Source organism: Triticum dicoccoides, chromosome 3A, assembly GCF_002162155.2.
Source record: "Triticum dicoccoides isolate Atlit2015 ecotype Zavitan chromosome 3A, WEW_v2.0, whole genome shotgun sequence".
Lineage (NCBI taxonomy): Eukaryota > Viridiplantae > Streptophyta > Magnoliopsida > Poales > Poaceae > Triticum > Triticum dicoccoides.
The window spans coordinates 525,742,844-525,758,224 of NC_041384.1; positions in this window are offsets into that span (position 1 = coordinate 525,742,844).

A 15,381-nucleotide genomic window follows, 5' to 3' on the forward strand; every position below is an offset into this window, starting at 1 on the left:
CGCTAGGATTTTTCAAATACTTAGGCGAGTACTGGACTGCAACTAAGCCCCCGAGTGGGAGGGTCGCTCTCCACTCGGTAGGATTTTTCAAATACTTAGGCGAGTACTGAACTGCAGCTAAGCCCCCGAGTGGGAGGGTCGCTCTCCACTCGGTAGGATTTTTCAAATACTTAGGCGACTACTGGACTGCAGCTAAGCCCCCGAGTGGGAGGGTCGCTCTCCACTCAGTAGGATTTTCAAATACTTAGGCGAGTACCGGACTGCAGCTAAGCCCCCGAGTGGGAGGCTGGCTCAACACTCGGTAGGAAATTATTTTTACAAACTTAGGCGAAACGGATTCACAGCTAAGCCACCCGCTGGGGGATTTCTTCCGCAAACAAAAACAACAACAATCACTGGGAAAATTATAACGCTCTTGTCTTTGATAAATAAACTACAGGAGTTTTTCTTATTACATCTCATCTGAGTGAGAATTCAAGTATAAAAGGGGCGGAGCAGCTCCGCATTCCAGGCTCGTGGCTCATCAATCTGGCGATCGACATTATAAAGGTGATACGCTCCATTGTGGAGGACTCTGGTGACTATGAATGGGCCTTCCCAAGTAGGAGCGAGTTTGTGTGGTTTCTGTTGATCCACTCGGAGGACCAAGTCTCCTTCTTGGAAGGCTCGACTCTTCACATTTCTGGCATGGAATCGACGCAAGTCTTGCTGATAGATGGTCGATCGGATCATGGGCATTTCTCTTTCTTCTTCTAGGAGGTCGACTGCGTCCTGCCGGGCTTGTTCCGCTTCATCTTCAGAGTAGATCTCGACTCGGGGTGCGTTGTGAAGCAGGTCACTCGGCAAAACTGCTTCGGCTCCGTAGACCAGAAAGAATGGGGTTCTCCCGGTCGATCGGTTCAGGGTTGTCCTCAATCCCCAAAGAACTCATGGAAGCTCATCGACCCATGTGCCTGCTGCGTGCTTGAGATCGCGCATCAATCGAGATTTTAGTCCTTTGAGAATTAAGCCGTTTGCTCTTTCTGCTTGTCCATTCGACTGGGGGTGAGCGACCGAAGCGTAGTCGACTCGTGTGCCCTAAGAGGCGCAAAAGGCTCTGAATTTGTCGGAATCGAAGTTCGACCCATTGTCAGTGATGATGATGTGCGGAACTCCATATCTGAATATCAACTCTCTGATGAAACTGATAGAAGTGCAAGCATCAAGATTCTTGATAGGCTTAGCTTCAATCCATTTGGTGAACTTGTCGACTGCTACTAGCACATGAGTGAAGCCGCTCCTGCCCGTTCTCAGTGGTCCAACCATGTCCAGTCCCCAAACGGCGAAGGGCCAGACGAGTGGAATGGTTTTCAGGGCTGACGCGGGCTTGTGCGACATATTGGAGTAAAACTGACATCCTTCACACTTGTCGACTATCTCTTTCGCCATTTCATTCGCTCTTGGCCAGTAGAATCCCGCTCGGTACGCTTTAGCCACAATGGTCAGAGAGGACGCATGATGACCATAGGTCCCCGAGTGGATATCATCAAGGATCATCTGACCTTCTTCTGGTGTTATACACTTCTGACTGACTCCAGTCGCGCTTTCTCTATACAACTGTCCCTTTATGACTGTAAAGGCCTTGGATCGACGGACGATCTGTCGAGCCTCTTCTTCGTCCTCTGGGAGTTCTTTCCTTAGGATGTACACGATGTATGGTATTGTCCAGTCGGGAGTGATGACCAAGACTTCCATGATCAGGTCGACCACAGCTGGAACTTCAACTTCAGTCGGATCCGTGGCACTTTTTGGCTGCGGGGCTTCTTCAGTGAAGGGATCCTCCTGAACTGATGGTGTGTGGATGTGTTCCAAAAACACATTGCTGGGAATGGCTTCTCTTTTGGAACCTATTTTTGCCAAATCATCAGTTGCTTGATTTTTCAGTCGAGGTATGTGATGAAGTTCTAACCCCTCGAATTTCTTCTCCAGCTTTCTCACTGCATTGCAATAACTAGTCATGGCTGGACTTCTGACGTCCCACTCCTTCATCACCTGATTAACCACCAAATCTGAGTCGCCATAGACCATGAGGCGACGGACGCCGAGTGAAATGGCCATGCGCAGCCCATATAAAAGTGCTTCATATTCTGCCTCGTTATTGGAGGAATCAAAGTGGATTTGAAGAACATATCTGAGCTTATGTCCTCGGGGGGAGACCAATACCACCCCAGCACCGGAACCATTCAGCATTTTGGAACCGTCGAAGAACATGGTCCAATGCTCCGAGTGAACCTGAGTCGGCAGTTGCTATTCAATCCACTCGGCGACGAAATCTGCTATTGCCTGGGACTTGATAGCTTTCTTTGCCTCAAACTTGATATCTAGAGGAAGGAGTTCAATCGCCCATTTTGCCACTCGACCAGTTGCATCTCTGTTATACAGGATCTCTAACAATGGAGCGTCGCTGACAACTGTAATGGAATGATCAGAGAAGTAGTGAGCAACCTTCTTTGTGGTCATATAAATCCCATATACAAGCTTCCGATAATGAGGATATCTTTGCTTCGATGGGGTCAAAACTTCAGAAATATAATACGCTGGGCGCTGAACTTTGAAGGCTTTTCCTTCTTCTTCCCGCTCGACCGTAAGTACCATACTGACGACTTGTCCCGTGGCTGCGATGTAAAGCAGCAAAGGCTCTTTGCTGATTGGGGCAGCAAGCACCGGCTGGGTGGAGAGCAGAGCTTTGAGCTCTGCAAACGCTGCATCAGCTTTAGGAGTCCACTCGAACTTGTCGGACTTCTTCATCAATCGGTAAAGAGGCAATGCCTTTTCACCGAGACGAGAGATGAATCGACTTAAAGCGGCCAAGAAACCAGTAAGCTTCTGGACGTCGTGCACTCGCACAGGACTTTTCATTCGGAGTATAGTATCGACTTTTTTTGGATTGGCGTCGATTCCTTGTTCGGAAACGAGAAAACCGAGTAGCTTTCCGCCAGGAACTCCAAATGTGCACTTTGATGGATTAAGCTTGATATCATACCTCCTGAGGTTGGCAAAGGTTTCAGCAAGGCCAGTCAGCAGGTCGAAACCCTTCCGTGACTTGACCACAATATCATCCATGTATGCTTCCACATTCCGACTAATTTGAGTGAGCAAACACTTCTGAATCATCCTCATGAATGTGGCTCCGGCATTCTTGAGGCCGAACGGCATGGTAACATAACAGAAGCACCCGAATGGAGTGATGAAAGCTGTTTTGATCTCGTCAGGCCCATACATACGGATCTGATGGTACCCGGAATAGGCGTCTAAAAAAGACAGTCGCTCACATCCCGCAATTGAGTCGACTATCTGGTCGATGCGGGGGAGAGGAAAATGATCTTTCGGGCAGGCCCGATTGATATGTTTAAAGTCAATGCACATGTGAAGTGACTTGTCCTTCTTCAGGACCATGACAACGTTGGCGAGCCACTCGGAGTGGTAGATCTCTTGGATGAACTCTGCCGCTAAGAGCCGAGCCACCTCCTCACCAATAGCCTTTCTCTTCTGGACGGCGGACCGTCGGAGATGTTCTTTGACAGGTTTTACTTTTGAGTCGACTCGTAGGCGGTGCTCAGCCAGCCCCCTGGGAACACCCGGCATGTCAGAAGGCTTCCATGCGAAAATGTCCCAGTTCTCACGGAGGAACTGGATGAGCGCTTCTTCCTATTTGGAGTCGAGTGTTGTTGAGATATGAGTCGGAGCAGCACTGGGATCGGTCGGGTGAATGTGAGCCGGCTTCGTTTCGCCAAACGACTGAAAAGCTGATTCTGTAGCGGGCTTATTGGCTCGCAACAAATCACTCGGGTCTGCAGTCTTCTGGTATTCCTGCAACTCCACCACTGCCATCTGAGCATCAGCGATCTTTGTACCTTTCTGAAAACACTCTTCTTCTTTCTTCCGATTGCCCGTAACAGTGATCACACCTTTGGGACCAGGCATCTTCAATTTGAGATACACATAACATGTCGAGCCATGAAGCGTGCATAAGCCGGCCTGCCCAAAATAGCGTGATAAGCACTCTGGAAATCTACAACTTCGAACGTCAACTTTTCTTTGTGGTAATTCTTGGAATCACCAAAAACCACATCAAGAGCAATCTGGCCGAGTGACTCAGCCTTCTTCCCAGGAATGACTCCATGGAAACTCATGTTGCTGGTACTGAGTCTGGACATCGGAATGCCCATCCCTTTCAATGTCTCAGCATACAGTATGTTCAAACCACTGCCACCATCCATCAAGACTTTGGTTAGTCGAGTGCCTTCAACAACTGGGTCGACCACCAAAGCTTGCCTCCCAGGGGTGGCAATGTGCGTTGGGTGATCGGACTAGTCGAATGTGATGGCAGTCTGAGACCACTTCAGATAACTGGGTGTTGCCGGAGCAACCATATTCACCTCACGGTTGATAACTTTCATTCGACTTTTGCTTTCAACATCAGCAAAAATCATCAGGGTGGAATTGACCTAGGGGTATCCATCATCACTGTCTTCCTTGTCCTCAACTTTGTCCGACTCCTTTTCCTTATCTTTGGGTTGCTTGCCTTGGAACTGCTGGATCAAGAGCCGACACTGTCGAGTGGTATGCTTCGGGTAAATGAACTTACCCTCTTCATCTTTCTTGGTGTGGATGTGACATGGCAAATCCAACACATCATTTCCATCTTGGTCTTTAACTTTCTTGGGGTTCCAAGGTCCTTTGGGTTTCCCCTTAAACTTTCCTTGAGTTACAGCCAAGGCTTCCCCAGGAGCAGCTGGCTCAGCTTTCTGCTTCTGTTTCCGATTGGAATTTCCTCCGGTTTCTTGAACGACTGACTTGAGCTTGCCACTCCTAAGTCGATCCTCATCTTCACCATTAGCGTACTTGGTGGCAATCTCCATCATCTGATTCAGAGACATATCTCCGGTTTGACCGAATTTCAGATTCAGTTCTCTGTACTTGATGCCTTCTTTGAAGGCACAGACTGCTTGGTGGTCAGGCACATTCTCTACCGTGTGATGTAACATGATCCATCTCTGGATGTAATCCCTCAAAGTTTCATTCGGCTTCTGCATGCAAGACCGCAGTCCCGTCAGCCCTGCCGGTCACTTGCATGTTCCTTCAATTGTGGTGACAAACACTCGGGCGAGATCTTCCCAAGTGTAAATGTTGTTGGGTGCTAACTGATTCAGCCACGCTCTGGCCGAGCCCTCCAACATGAGAGGCAGGTGCTTCATGGCCACTTCATCATTGCCACCGCCAATCTGGATGGCCACTCGGTAGTATTCAAGCCAAGTATCGGGCTTGGACTCACCAATGAACTTACTGACTCCAGTCGCCAACCTGAAGTTGGGAGGAATCACAGCGGCCCTGATGGCTCTACTAAAGCACTCTGGCCCCAAAACATGTACTCTGCTGCTGGTAGGTGCATCTCTGTTGTGACCTTCTCGGTGAGCTCTGTTCCTGTCGACCAAACCTTGAACGAGAATGGATCTCGCATCAAAGCCTGGTTCCCTGGGGTTGACTGGAATCCTTCGCCCAACACTATGAGGGCGCCTGTCATCCTGCTGCCGAGGCACATACGACCCGCTCCTCGGGGGAGGGATGGGCACTTGACGTCGATCGTCACGATCGAATCGGTGATCATACTGCTCACGGTTCCCGTACTGATTACACCGGTCCCCATGTCCCTCACGCCTTGGGGGCGATCTTGGGCTATGAGCCGACTGGACTATGCCTGCAGCAATGGATCTGCTATGAATCCTGTTCTGCGACTGAGAAACAGTGGAATTCTGGTCTCCTGCTGCCCGGAGTAACGCTCTGATCTGCAACAAGCCTCTGCCGGCCTGTGACTGGGAAGGCTGAATCGACTCTGCTATACGGGCTGCAGCTGCTAAATTCTGAATCGGAGTTTGATATACCTGCGGGGGCGGAAAGAGCTGATGTCGACTGGATTCTGGAACCCATTGTCGCGCACGCTCGTCGAGTGCTCGCTGGAGGTTCTCCAGTCGAGTGCGCTCGGCCAAGTTTGCCAGGCGCGCGTCCTCCAACGCACGAGCCTCGGGGGTTTCTCCAATGATAGGAGTGTGCAGTGCATCCATGTTCCGGCGACGAAGTTCTTCTCTCTGCAGCGACATGAGAGGCTCGGGGAGATATTGCTCATGGGGACGCGACGGGTCGCCTCCGCCTGCGCCTCCGTTGGTGCGGGGAAAACTGGGAGGACTGGGCGGTCCATCGACCATCAGAACCTCCGCCGCCGGATCACTGCTGTCGCACTCGGATGCGGTCTCTGCAGAGCCAGTCGACAGGTCGAACAGGCCGTAGAGGGATTCGTCGGGCTCGGTCGCCGTGACTTGAGGGGTGGCCGACTGGCGTGCCACCGTGTGCCTCACCCACCGCTGAAGTCTCGACCGACCGGAGCGCTTGCGCCGGCGGGAAACAGGGAGGGAGGACAACACAGGAGCCGACCGATAATGGGTCGACAGTTACCGCAAGAGGACGCCGCGGACGCACGCGCGAAAGTGCGTTGCTCCGCGGACAGGGAGTGCGTCCACGTCGAGCGGAGCCTCCTGAAGCCAAGCGGAGTCGTCGGCGATGAACGTGAGCGCGCCGAGACGGATCTCGCGGCCCTCCACCAAAACTCCACCAGAAACCATGATGATTTGGATCGGAAAAGATTGCAACTCCTCCAACAAATCGCTAAAACACCTGCCCCAAGGTGGGCGCCAACTGGCGTGGTTCTAAGTCTGACAATAATGTAGGGGGTAGGTATGTAGAGGCAAGGTCTTAGCTATGGAGTACTTGTAAGCACACGAGGTTTACGAGTTCAGGCCCTTCCCGGAAGAAGTAATAGCCCTACGTCTCGGAGCCCGGAGGCGGTCGACTGGATTATGCGTGTATGAATTACAAGGGTGCGAACCCTTTACACTGAGGAGGGGGGTGGCTTATATAGAGTTCGCTGGACCCCTCCGTCCCTCAGTTGTGCAGGGTTTTAAATACATTAAGGTCAGGCGTTACTGGTAATGCCCCTAATAAAGTGCTATGATGACCATAAAAGCTACTTAATAACCGACCATTAGCGTGCGGAGTGCCTTTAGGTCTCCTGGTCGTCGAGTGGTTGGATCTTGGTCGAGTGATTGCTTCTTGGTCGAGTGTCTTCGAGTCTGTCGAGTGGAACACCTCCAAGTCGATTGAAAGGTGATTTCTTCTAGAGATGTCCTTGAGTAGGGCAGTTGGGACAGGTCCATGACCCTACTCTAGGTACATAGCTTCATCATCTGCCACATTCAGAGCCGTATGTATTTTGCAAATTTTCTATGTCTACAATGCTTTGCACGGAGCTACTCTAGCTAATTGCTCCCACTTTCAATATGTATCCAGATCAAGACTTAGAGTCATCTAGATCAGTGTCAAAGCTTGCATCGACGTAACTCTTTACGACGAACTCTTTGTCACCTCCATGACCGAGAAACATTTCCTTATTCCACTAAGGATATTTTTGACCACTGTCCAGTGATCCACTCCTGGATCACTATTGTACCATCTTGCCAAACTTACGGTGAGGTACACAATAGGTCTGGTACACAACATGACATACTTTATAGTACCTATGACTGAGGTATAGGGAATGACTTTTCATTCTCTTTCCATTTTCTGCCGTGGTCGGGTTTTGAGTCTTTACTCAACTTCACACCTTGCAACACAGGCAAGAACTCCTTCTTTGACTGTTCCATTTTGAACTACTTCAAAATCTTGTCAAGGTATGTACTCATTGAAAACATATCAAGCGTCTTGATCTATCTCTATAGATCTTGATGCTCAATATGTAAGTAGCTTCACCGAGGTCTTTCTTTGAAAAACTCCTTTCAAACACTCCTTTGTGCTTTACAGGAAATTTTACATTATTTCTGATCAACAATATGTCATTCACATATACTTATCAGAAATGTTGTAGTGCTCCCACTCACTTTCTTGTAAATACAGGCTTCACCGCAAGTCTATATAAAACCATATGCTTTGATCACTTTATCAAAGTATATATTCCAACTCCGAGATGCTTGCACCAGTCCATAGATGGATCGCTGGAGCTTGCTCACTTTGTTAGTACATTTAGGATCGACAAAACCTTCTGGTTGCATCATATACGACTCTTCTTTGAGAAATCCATTAAGGAATGCAGTTTTGACATCCATTTGCCAGATTTCATAAAATGCGGCAACTGCTAACATGATTCGGACAGACTTTTAAGCATCGATACGAGTGAGAAAATCTCATCGTAGTCAACACCTTGAACTTGTCGAAAACATTTTGCGACAATTCGAGCTTTGTAGATAGTAACACTACTATCAGCGCTCGTCTTCCTCTTGAAGATCCATTTATTCTCAATGACTCACCGATCATCGGGCAAGTCAATCAAAGTCCATACTTTGTTCTCATACATGGATCCCATCTCAGATTTCATGGCCTCAAGCCATTTTGTGGAATCTAGGCTCATCATCGCTACCTCATAGTTCATAGGTTCGTCATGGTCTAGTAACATGACTTCCAGAACAGGATTACCGTACCACTCTAGTGCGGACCATACTCTGGTTGTCCTACGAGGTTCGGTAGTAACTGGATCTGAAGTTTCATGATCATCATCATTATCTTCCTCACTAATTGGTGTAGAGATCACTAGAACTGAATTCTGTGATGAACTACTTTCCAATTCGAGAGAAGGTACAATTACCTTATCAAGTTCTACATTCCTCCCACTCACTTCTTTCGAGAGAAACTTTTTCTCTAGAAAGGATCCATTCTTAGCAACAAAATATCTTGCCTTCGGATCTGTGATAGAAGGTGTACCCAACAGTTTCCTTTTGGGTATCCTATGAAGACGCACTACTCTGATTTGGGTTCGAGCTTATCAGTTTGAAACTTTTTCACATAAGCATCGCAACCCCAAACTTTAAGAAATGACAGCTTTGGTTTCTTGCCAAACCATAGTTCATATGGTGTCATCTCAACGGATTTAGATGGTGCCCTATTTAACTTGAATGCAGTTGTCTCTAATGCATAACCCCAAAATGATAGTGGTAAATCAGTAAGAGACATCATAGATCGCACCATATCTAGTAAAGTGTGATTACGATGTTCGGACACACCATTACACTGTGGTGTTCCAGGTGGCGTGAGTTGCGAAACTATTCTGCATTGTTTCAAATGAAGACCAAACTCGTAACTCAAATATTCTCCTCCACGATCAGATCGTAGAAACTTTATTTTCTTGTTACAATGATTTTCCACTTCACTCTAAAATTCTTTGAACTTTTCAAATGTTTCAGACTTATGTTTCATCAAGTAGATATACCCATATCTGCTCAAATCATCTGTGAAGGTCAGAAAATAATGATACCCCCCGCGAGCCTCAACACTCATCGAACCCCATACATCAGTATGTATTATTTCCAATAAGTTAGTTGCTCACTCCATTGTTTCGGAGAACGGAGTCTTAGTCATCTTGCCCATGAGGCATGGTTCGCAAGCATCAAGTGATTCCAAAAGTCCATCAGCATGGAGTTTTTTCATGCGCTTTACACCAATATGACCTAAACGGCAGTGCCACAAATAAGTTGCACTATCATTATTAACTTTGCATCTTTTGGCTTCAATATTATAAATATGTGTATCACTACGATCGAGATTCAATAAACCATTCACCTTGGGTGTATGACCACAGAAGGTTTTATTCATGTAAATAGAATAACAATTATTCTTTGACTTAAATGAATAATCATATTGCAATAAACATGATCCAGTCATATTATGCTCAACACAAACACCAAATAAAATTTATTTTAGGTTCAACACTAATCCTGAAGGTAAAGAGAGTGTGCAATGGGGATCTTATCAACCTTTGGAATTACTTCCAACACACATCGTCACCTCGTCCTCAACTAGTCTTTTGTTTTGCAATTCCCGTTTTGAGTTACTACTTTTAGCAACTGAACCAGTATCAAATACCAAGGGGTTTGCTATAAACACTAGTAAAGTACACATCATGTATATGAAATATACCTTTGTTCACTTTGCCATCCTTCTTATCCGCCAAGTATCAAGGGAAGTTCCACTTCCAGTGACCATTTCCTTTGCAGTAGAAGCACTCAGTTTCAGGCTTGGGTCTAGCTTTGGGATTCTTCATGGGAGTGGCAACTTGCTTGACATTATTCTTGAAGTTCCATTTCTTTCCCTTGCCCTTTTACTGGAAATTAGTGGTCTTTTCAACCATCAACACTTGATGCTTTTCTTGATTTCTACCTTCGTCGATTTCAGCATCACGAAGAGCTTGCGAATTGTTTCCGTTATCCCTTGCATATTATAGTTCATCACGAAGTTCTAGTAACTTGGTGATAGTGACTAGAGAACTCTATCAATCACTATCTTATCTGGAATATCAATTCCCACTTGATACAAGTGATTGTCGTACTCAAACAATCTGAGCACATGCTCACTGGTTGAGCTATTCTCCTCCATTTTGTAGGCAAAGTATTTGTCAGAGGTCTCATACCTCTCAACTCGGACATGAGTCTGAAATACCAATTTCAGCTCTTGGAACATCTTATATGCTCCGTGGTGTTCAAAACGTTTTTGACGTCCCAGTTCTAAACCGTAAAGCATGGTGCACTAAACTATCAAGTAGTCATCATACCGAGCTTTGTCAAACGTTCATAATGTCTGCATCTGCTCCTGCAATAGGTCCGTCACCTAGCGGTGCATCAAGGACATAATACTTGTGTGCAGCAATGAGGATAATCCTCAGATCAAGGAGCTAGTACGTATCATTGCTACTAACATCTTTCAACTTATTTTTCCCTAGGAACATATCAAAAATAAATAGGGAGCTACATCGCAAGCAATTGATCTACAACATAGATATGCAAATACTATCAGGACTAAGTTCATGATAAATTAAAGTTCAGTTTAATCATATTACTAAAGAACTCCCCACTTAGATAGACATCCCTCTAATCATCTAAGTGATCACGTGATCCATATCAACTAAACCATGTCCGATCATCTTGTGAGATGGAGTAGTTTTCAATGGTGAACATCACTATGTTGATCATATCTACTATATGATTCACACTTGACCTTTCAGTCTCAGTGTTCCGAGGCCATATCTGCATATGCTAGGCTCGTCAAGTTTAACCCGAGTATTTCTGTGTGTGCAAAACTGGCTTGCACCCGTTGTATATGAACGTAGAGCTTATCACACCCGATCATCACGTGGTGTCTCGACACGACGAACTTTGGCAATGGTGCATACTCAGGGAGAACACTTGTACCTTGAAATTTAGTAAGAGATGATCTTATAGTGCTACCGCCGAACTAAGCAAAATAAGATGCATAAAGGATAAACATCACATGCAATCAAAATATGTGACATGATATGGCCATGATCATCTTGCGCCTTTGATCTACATCTCTAAAGTACCGTCATGATCTCTATCGCCACCGACACGACACCATGATCTCCATCATCTTGATTTCTATCAATGTGTCGTCATATGGTCGTCTCGCCAACTATTGCTCTCGCAACTATTGCTATCGTATAGCGATAAAGTAAAGCAATTATTTGGCGCTTGCATCTTATGCAATAAAGAGACAACCATAAGGCTTATCCAGTTGTCGATAACTTCAACAAAACATGATCATCTCATACAACAATTTATATCTCATCATATCTTGACCATATCACATCACAACATGCCCTGCAAAAACAAGTTAGACGTCCTCTACTTTGTTGTTGCAAGTTTTACATGGCTGCTACGGGCTGAGCAAGATCCGTTCTTACCTACGCATCAACAACCACAGCATAGTATAGTGATTGCTTTTTGATATTCAGAAAGAACCATGTTCATTGAAACCGATTCAACTAAAGCTGGAGAAACAGACACCCACTAGCCACTTGTGTGCGAAGCACGACGGTAGAACCAGTCTCGCGTAAGCGTACGCATAATGTCGGTCTGGGCCGGTTCATCCAACAATACCGCTGAATCAATAATCAACTAGTAACGGTAAGCAATATGTATATACTCACGCCCACAACTCCTTTGTGTTCTACTCATGCATATAACATCTACGCATAGACCTAGCTCGGATGCCACTGTTGGGGAACGCAGTAATTGCAAAATTTTCCTACACACACGCAAGATCATGGTGATGCATAACAACGAGAGGGGAGAGTACCGTCTAGTACCCTTGTAGACCGTAAGCGGAAGTGTTATGAGAACGCGGTTGATGTAGTCATATGTATTCATGATCCGACCGATCCAAGTACCGAACGTACGGCACCTCCGAGTTCGGCACATGTTCAGCTCGGTGACGTCCCATGAACTCCGATCCAGTAGAGCTTCGAGGGAGAGTTCCGTCAGCACAACAGCATGATGACGGTGATGATGATGCTACCGACGCAGGGCTTCGCCTAAGCACCTCTACAATATGACTGAGGTGGGTTATGGTGGAGGGGGCACCGCACACGGCTAAAAGATCAACTGATCAACTTGTGTGTCTCCATGGGGTGCCCCCCTCCCCGCATATAAAGGAGTGGAGGAGGGGGAGGGCCGGCCCTCTACTATGGCGCGCCCTGGGGAGTCCTACTCCCACCGGGAGTAGGATTCCCCCCTTCCATGTAGTAGGAGTAGGAGGGAAGGAAAGGGAAAAGAGAAGAGAAGGAAGGAGGGGGCGCCGCCCCTCCCCCTAGTCCAATTTGGACTAAGCCTTGGGGGCCGCGCAGCCTCCCCTCTCTCTTTCCCCTAAAGCCCAATAAGGCCCATATACTCCCCGGCGAATTCCCGTAACTCTCCGATACTCCGAAAAATACCCGAATTACTCAGAACCTTTTCTGATGTCCGAATATAATCGTCCAATATATTGATCTTTATGTCTTGACCATTTCGAGACTCCTTGTCATGTCCCGATCTCATCCGGGACTCTGAACTACCTTCGGTACATCAAAACACATAAACTCATATTACCGATCGTCACAGAACTTTAAGCGTGCGGACCCTACGGGTTTGAGAACTATGTAGACATGACCGAGACTCGTCTCTGGTCAATAAACAATAGCGGAACCTGGATGCTCATATTGGCTCCTACATATTCTATGAAGATCTTTATCGGTCAAACCGCATAACAACATACGTTATTCCCTTTGTCACCGGTATGTTACTTGCCCGAGATTCGATCGTCGGTATCTCAATACCGAGTTCAATCTTGTTACCGGCAAGTCTCTTTACTCGTTCCGTAATACATCATCCCGCAACTAACTCATTAGTTGCATTGCTTGCAAGGCTTAAAGTGATGTGCATTACCGAGAGGGCCCAGAGATACCTCTCCGACAATCGGAGTGACAAATCCTAATCTTGATTTATGCCAACTCAACAAGTGACATCGGAGACACCTATAGAGCACCTTTATAATCACCCGGTTATGTTGTGACGTTTGGTAGCACACAAAGTGTTCCTCCGGTATTCGGGAGTTGCATAATCTCATAGTCATAGGAACATGTATAAGTCATGAAGAAAGCAATAGCAATATACTAAACGATCAAATGCTAAGCTAACAGAATGGGTCAAGTCAATCACATCATTCTCTAATGATGTGATCCCGTTAATCAAATGACAACTCATGTCTATGGCTAGGAAACTTAACCATCTTTGATTCAACGAGCTAGTCAAGTAGAGGCATACTAGTGACACTCTGTTTGTCTATATATTCACACATGTACTAAGTTTCCGATTAATACAATTCTAGCATGAATAATAAACATTTATCATGATATAAGGAAATACAAATAACAACTTTATTATTGCCTCTAGGGCATATTTCCTTCACCCATATACCTCGAAAACATCTAGGAGCACCACGAAACCCTATTTCCACCGCAGCAAACTTCTGTACCCGTGAGATCCCATCTTGGGGCCTTTTACGGAGCTCCGCCAGAGGGGGAATCGATCATGGAGGGCTTCTACATCAACACCATAGCCTCTCCGATGATGTGTGAGTAGTTTACCACAGACCTTCGGGTCCATAGTTATTAGCTAGATGGCTTCTTCTCTCTCTTTGGATCTCAATACAAAGTTCTCCTCGATCTCCTTGGAGATCTATTCGATGTAATTCTTTTTGTGGTGTGTTTGTAGAGATCCGATGAATTATGGGTTTATGATCAAGATTATCTATGAACGATATTTGATTCTTCTCTGAAATCTTTTATGTATGATTTGTTATCTTTGCAAATCTCTTCGAATTATCAGTTTGGTTTGGCCTACTAGATTGATCTTTCTTGCAATGGGATAAGTGCTTAGGTTTGGGTTCAATCTTGCGGTGTCCTTTCCCAGTGACAGCAGGGGCAACAAGGCACGTATTGTATTGTTGCCATCGAGGATAAAAAGATGGGGTTCATATCATATTGCTTGAGTTTATCCCTCTACATCATGTCATCTTGCCTAATGTGTTACTCTGTTCTTATGAACTTAATACTCCAGATGCATGCTGGATAGCGGTCGATGTGTGGAGTAATAGTAGTAGATGCAGAATCGTTTTGGTCTACTTGTCGCGGACGTGATGCCTATATACATGATCATGCCTAGATATTCTCATAATTATGCACTTTTCTATCAATTGCTCGACAATAATTTGTTTACCCACAGTAATACTTATCCTATCTTGAGAGAAGCCACTAGTGAAACCTATGGCCCCCGGGTCTATCTTCCATCATATAAGTTTCCAATCTATTTTACTTTGCAATCCATACTTTCAATCTATATCATAAAAATACCAAAAATATTTATCTTATTATCTCTATCAGATCTCACTTTTGCAAGTGGCCGTGAAGGGATTGACAACCCCTTTATCGCGTTGGTTGCAAGGTTCATATTTGTTTGTGTAGGTGCGAGGTGACCTGCGTGTAGTCTCCTACTGGATTGATACCTTGGTTCTCAAAAACCGAGGGAAATACTTACGCTACTTTGCTGCATCACCCTTTCCTCTTCAAGGGAAAACCAACATAGTGCTCAAGAGGTAGCAGGGTCCTGTTCAACCACCCCTCCATGGGCTACTGTTCATCCAGCCCTCTACCAGCTACTGTTCAACCAGCCCTCCACGGGGTCCTATTCATCCACCGGCATGATCGATCGGGGTACTATTCATCCAGTGGCAACGGTCTCTACTACCACGGGTTTCTGTTCATCCAACCCCCACCGGGAACTGTTCATCCAACCCCCCCCCCCCCAATGATGTCTACTACACAACCTTCTTCTTGTAGACGTTGGTGGGCCTCCAAGTGCAGAGGTTTGTAGGACAGTAGCAAATTTCCCTCAAGTGGATGACCTAAGGTTTATC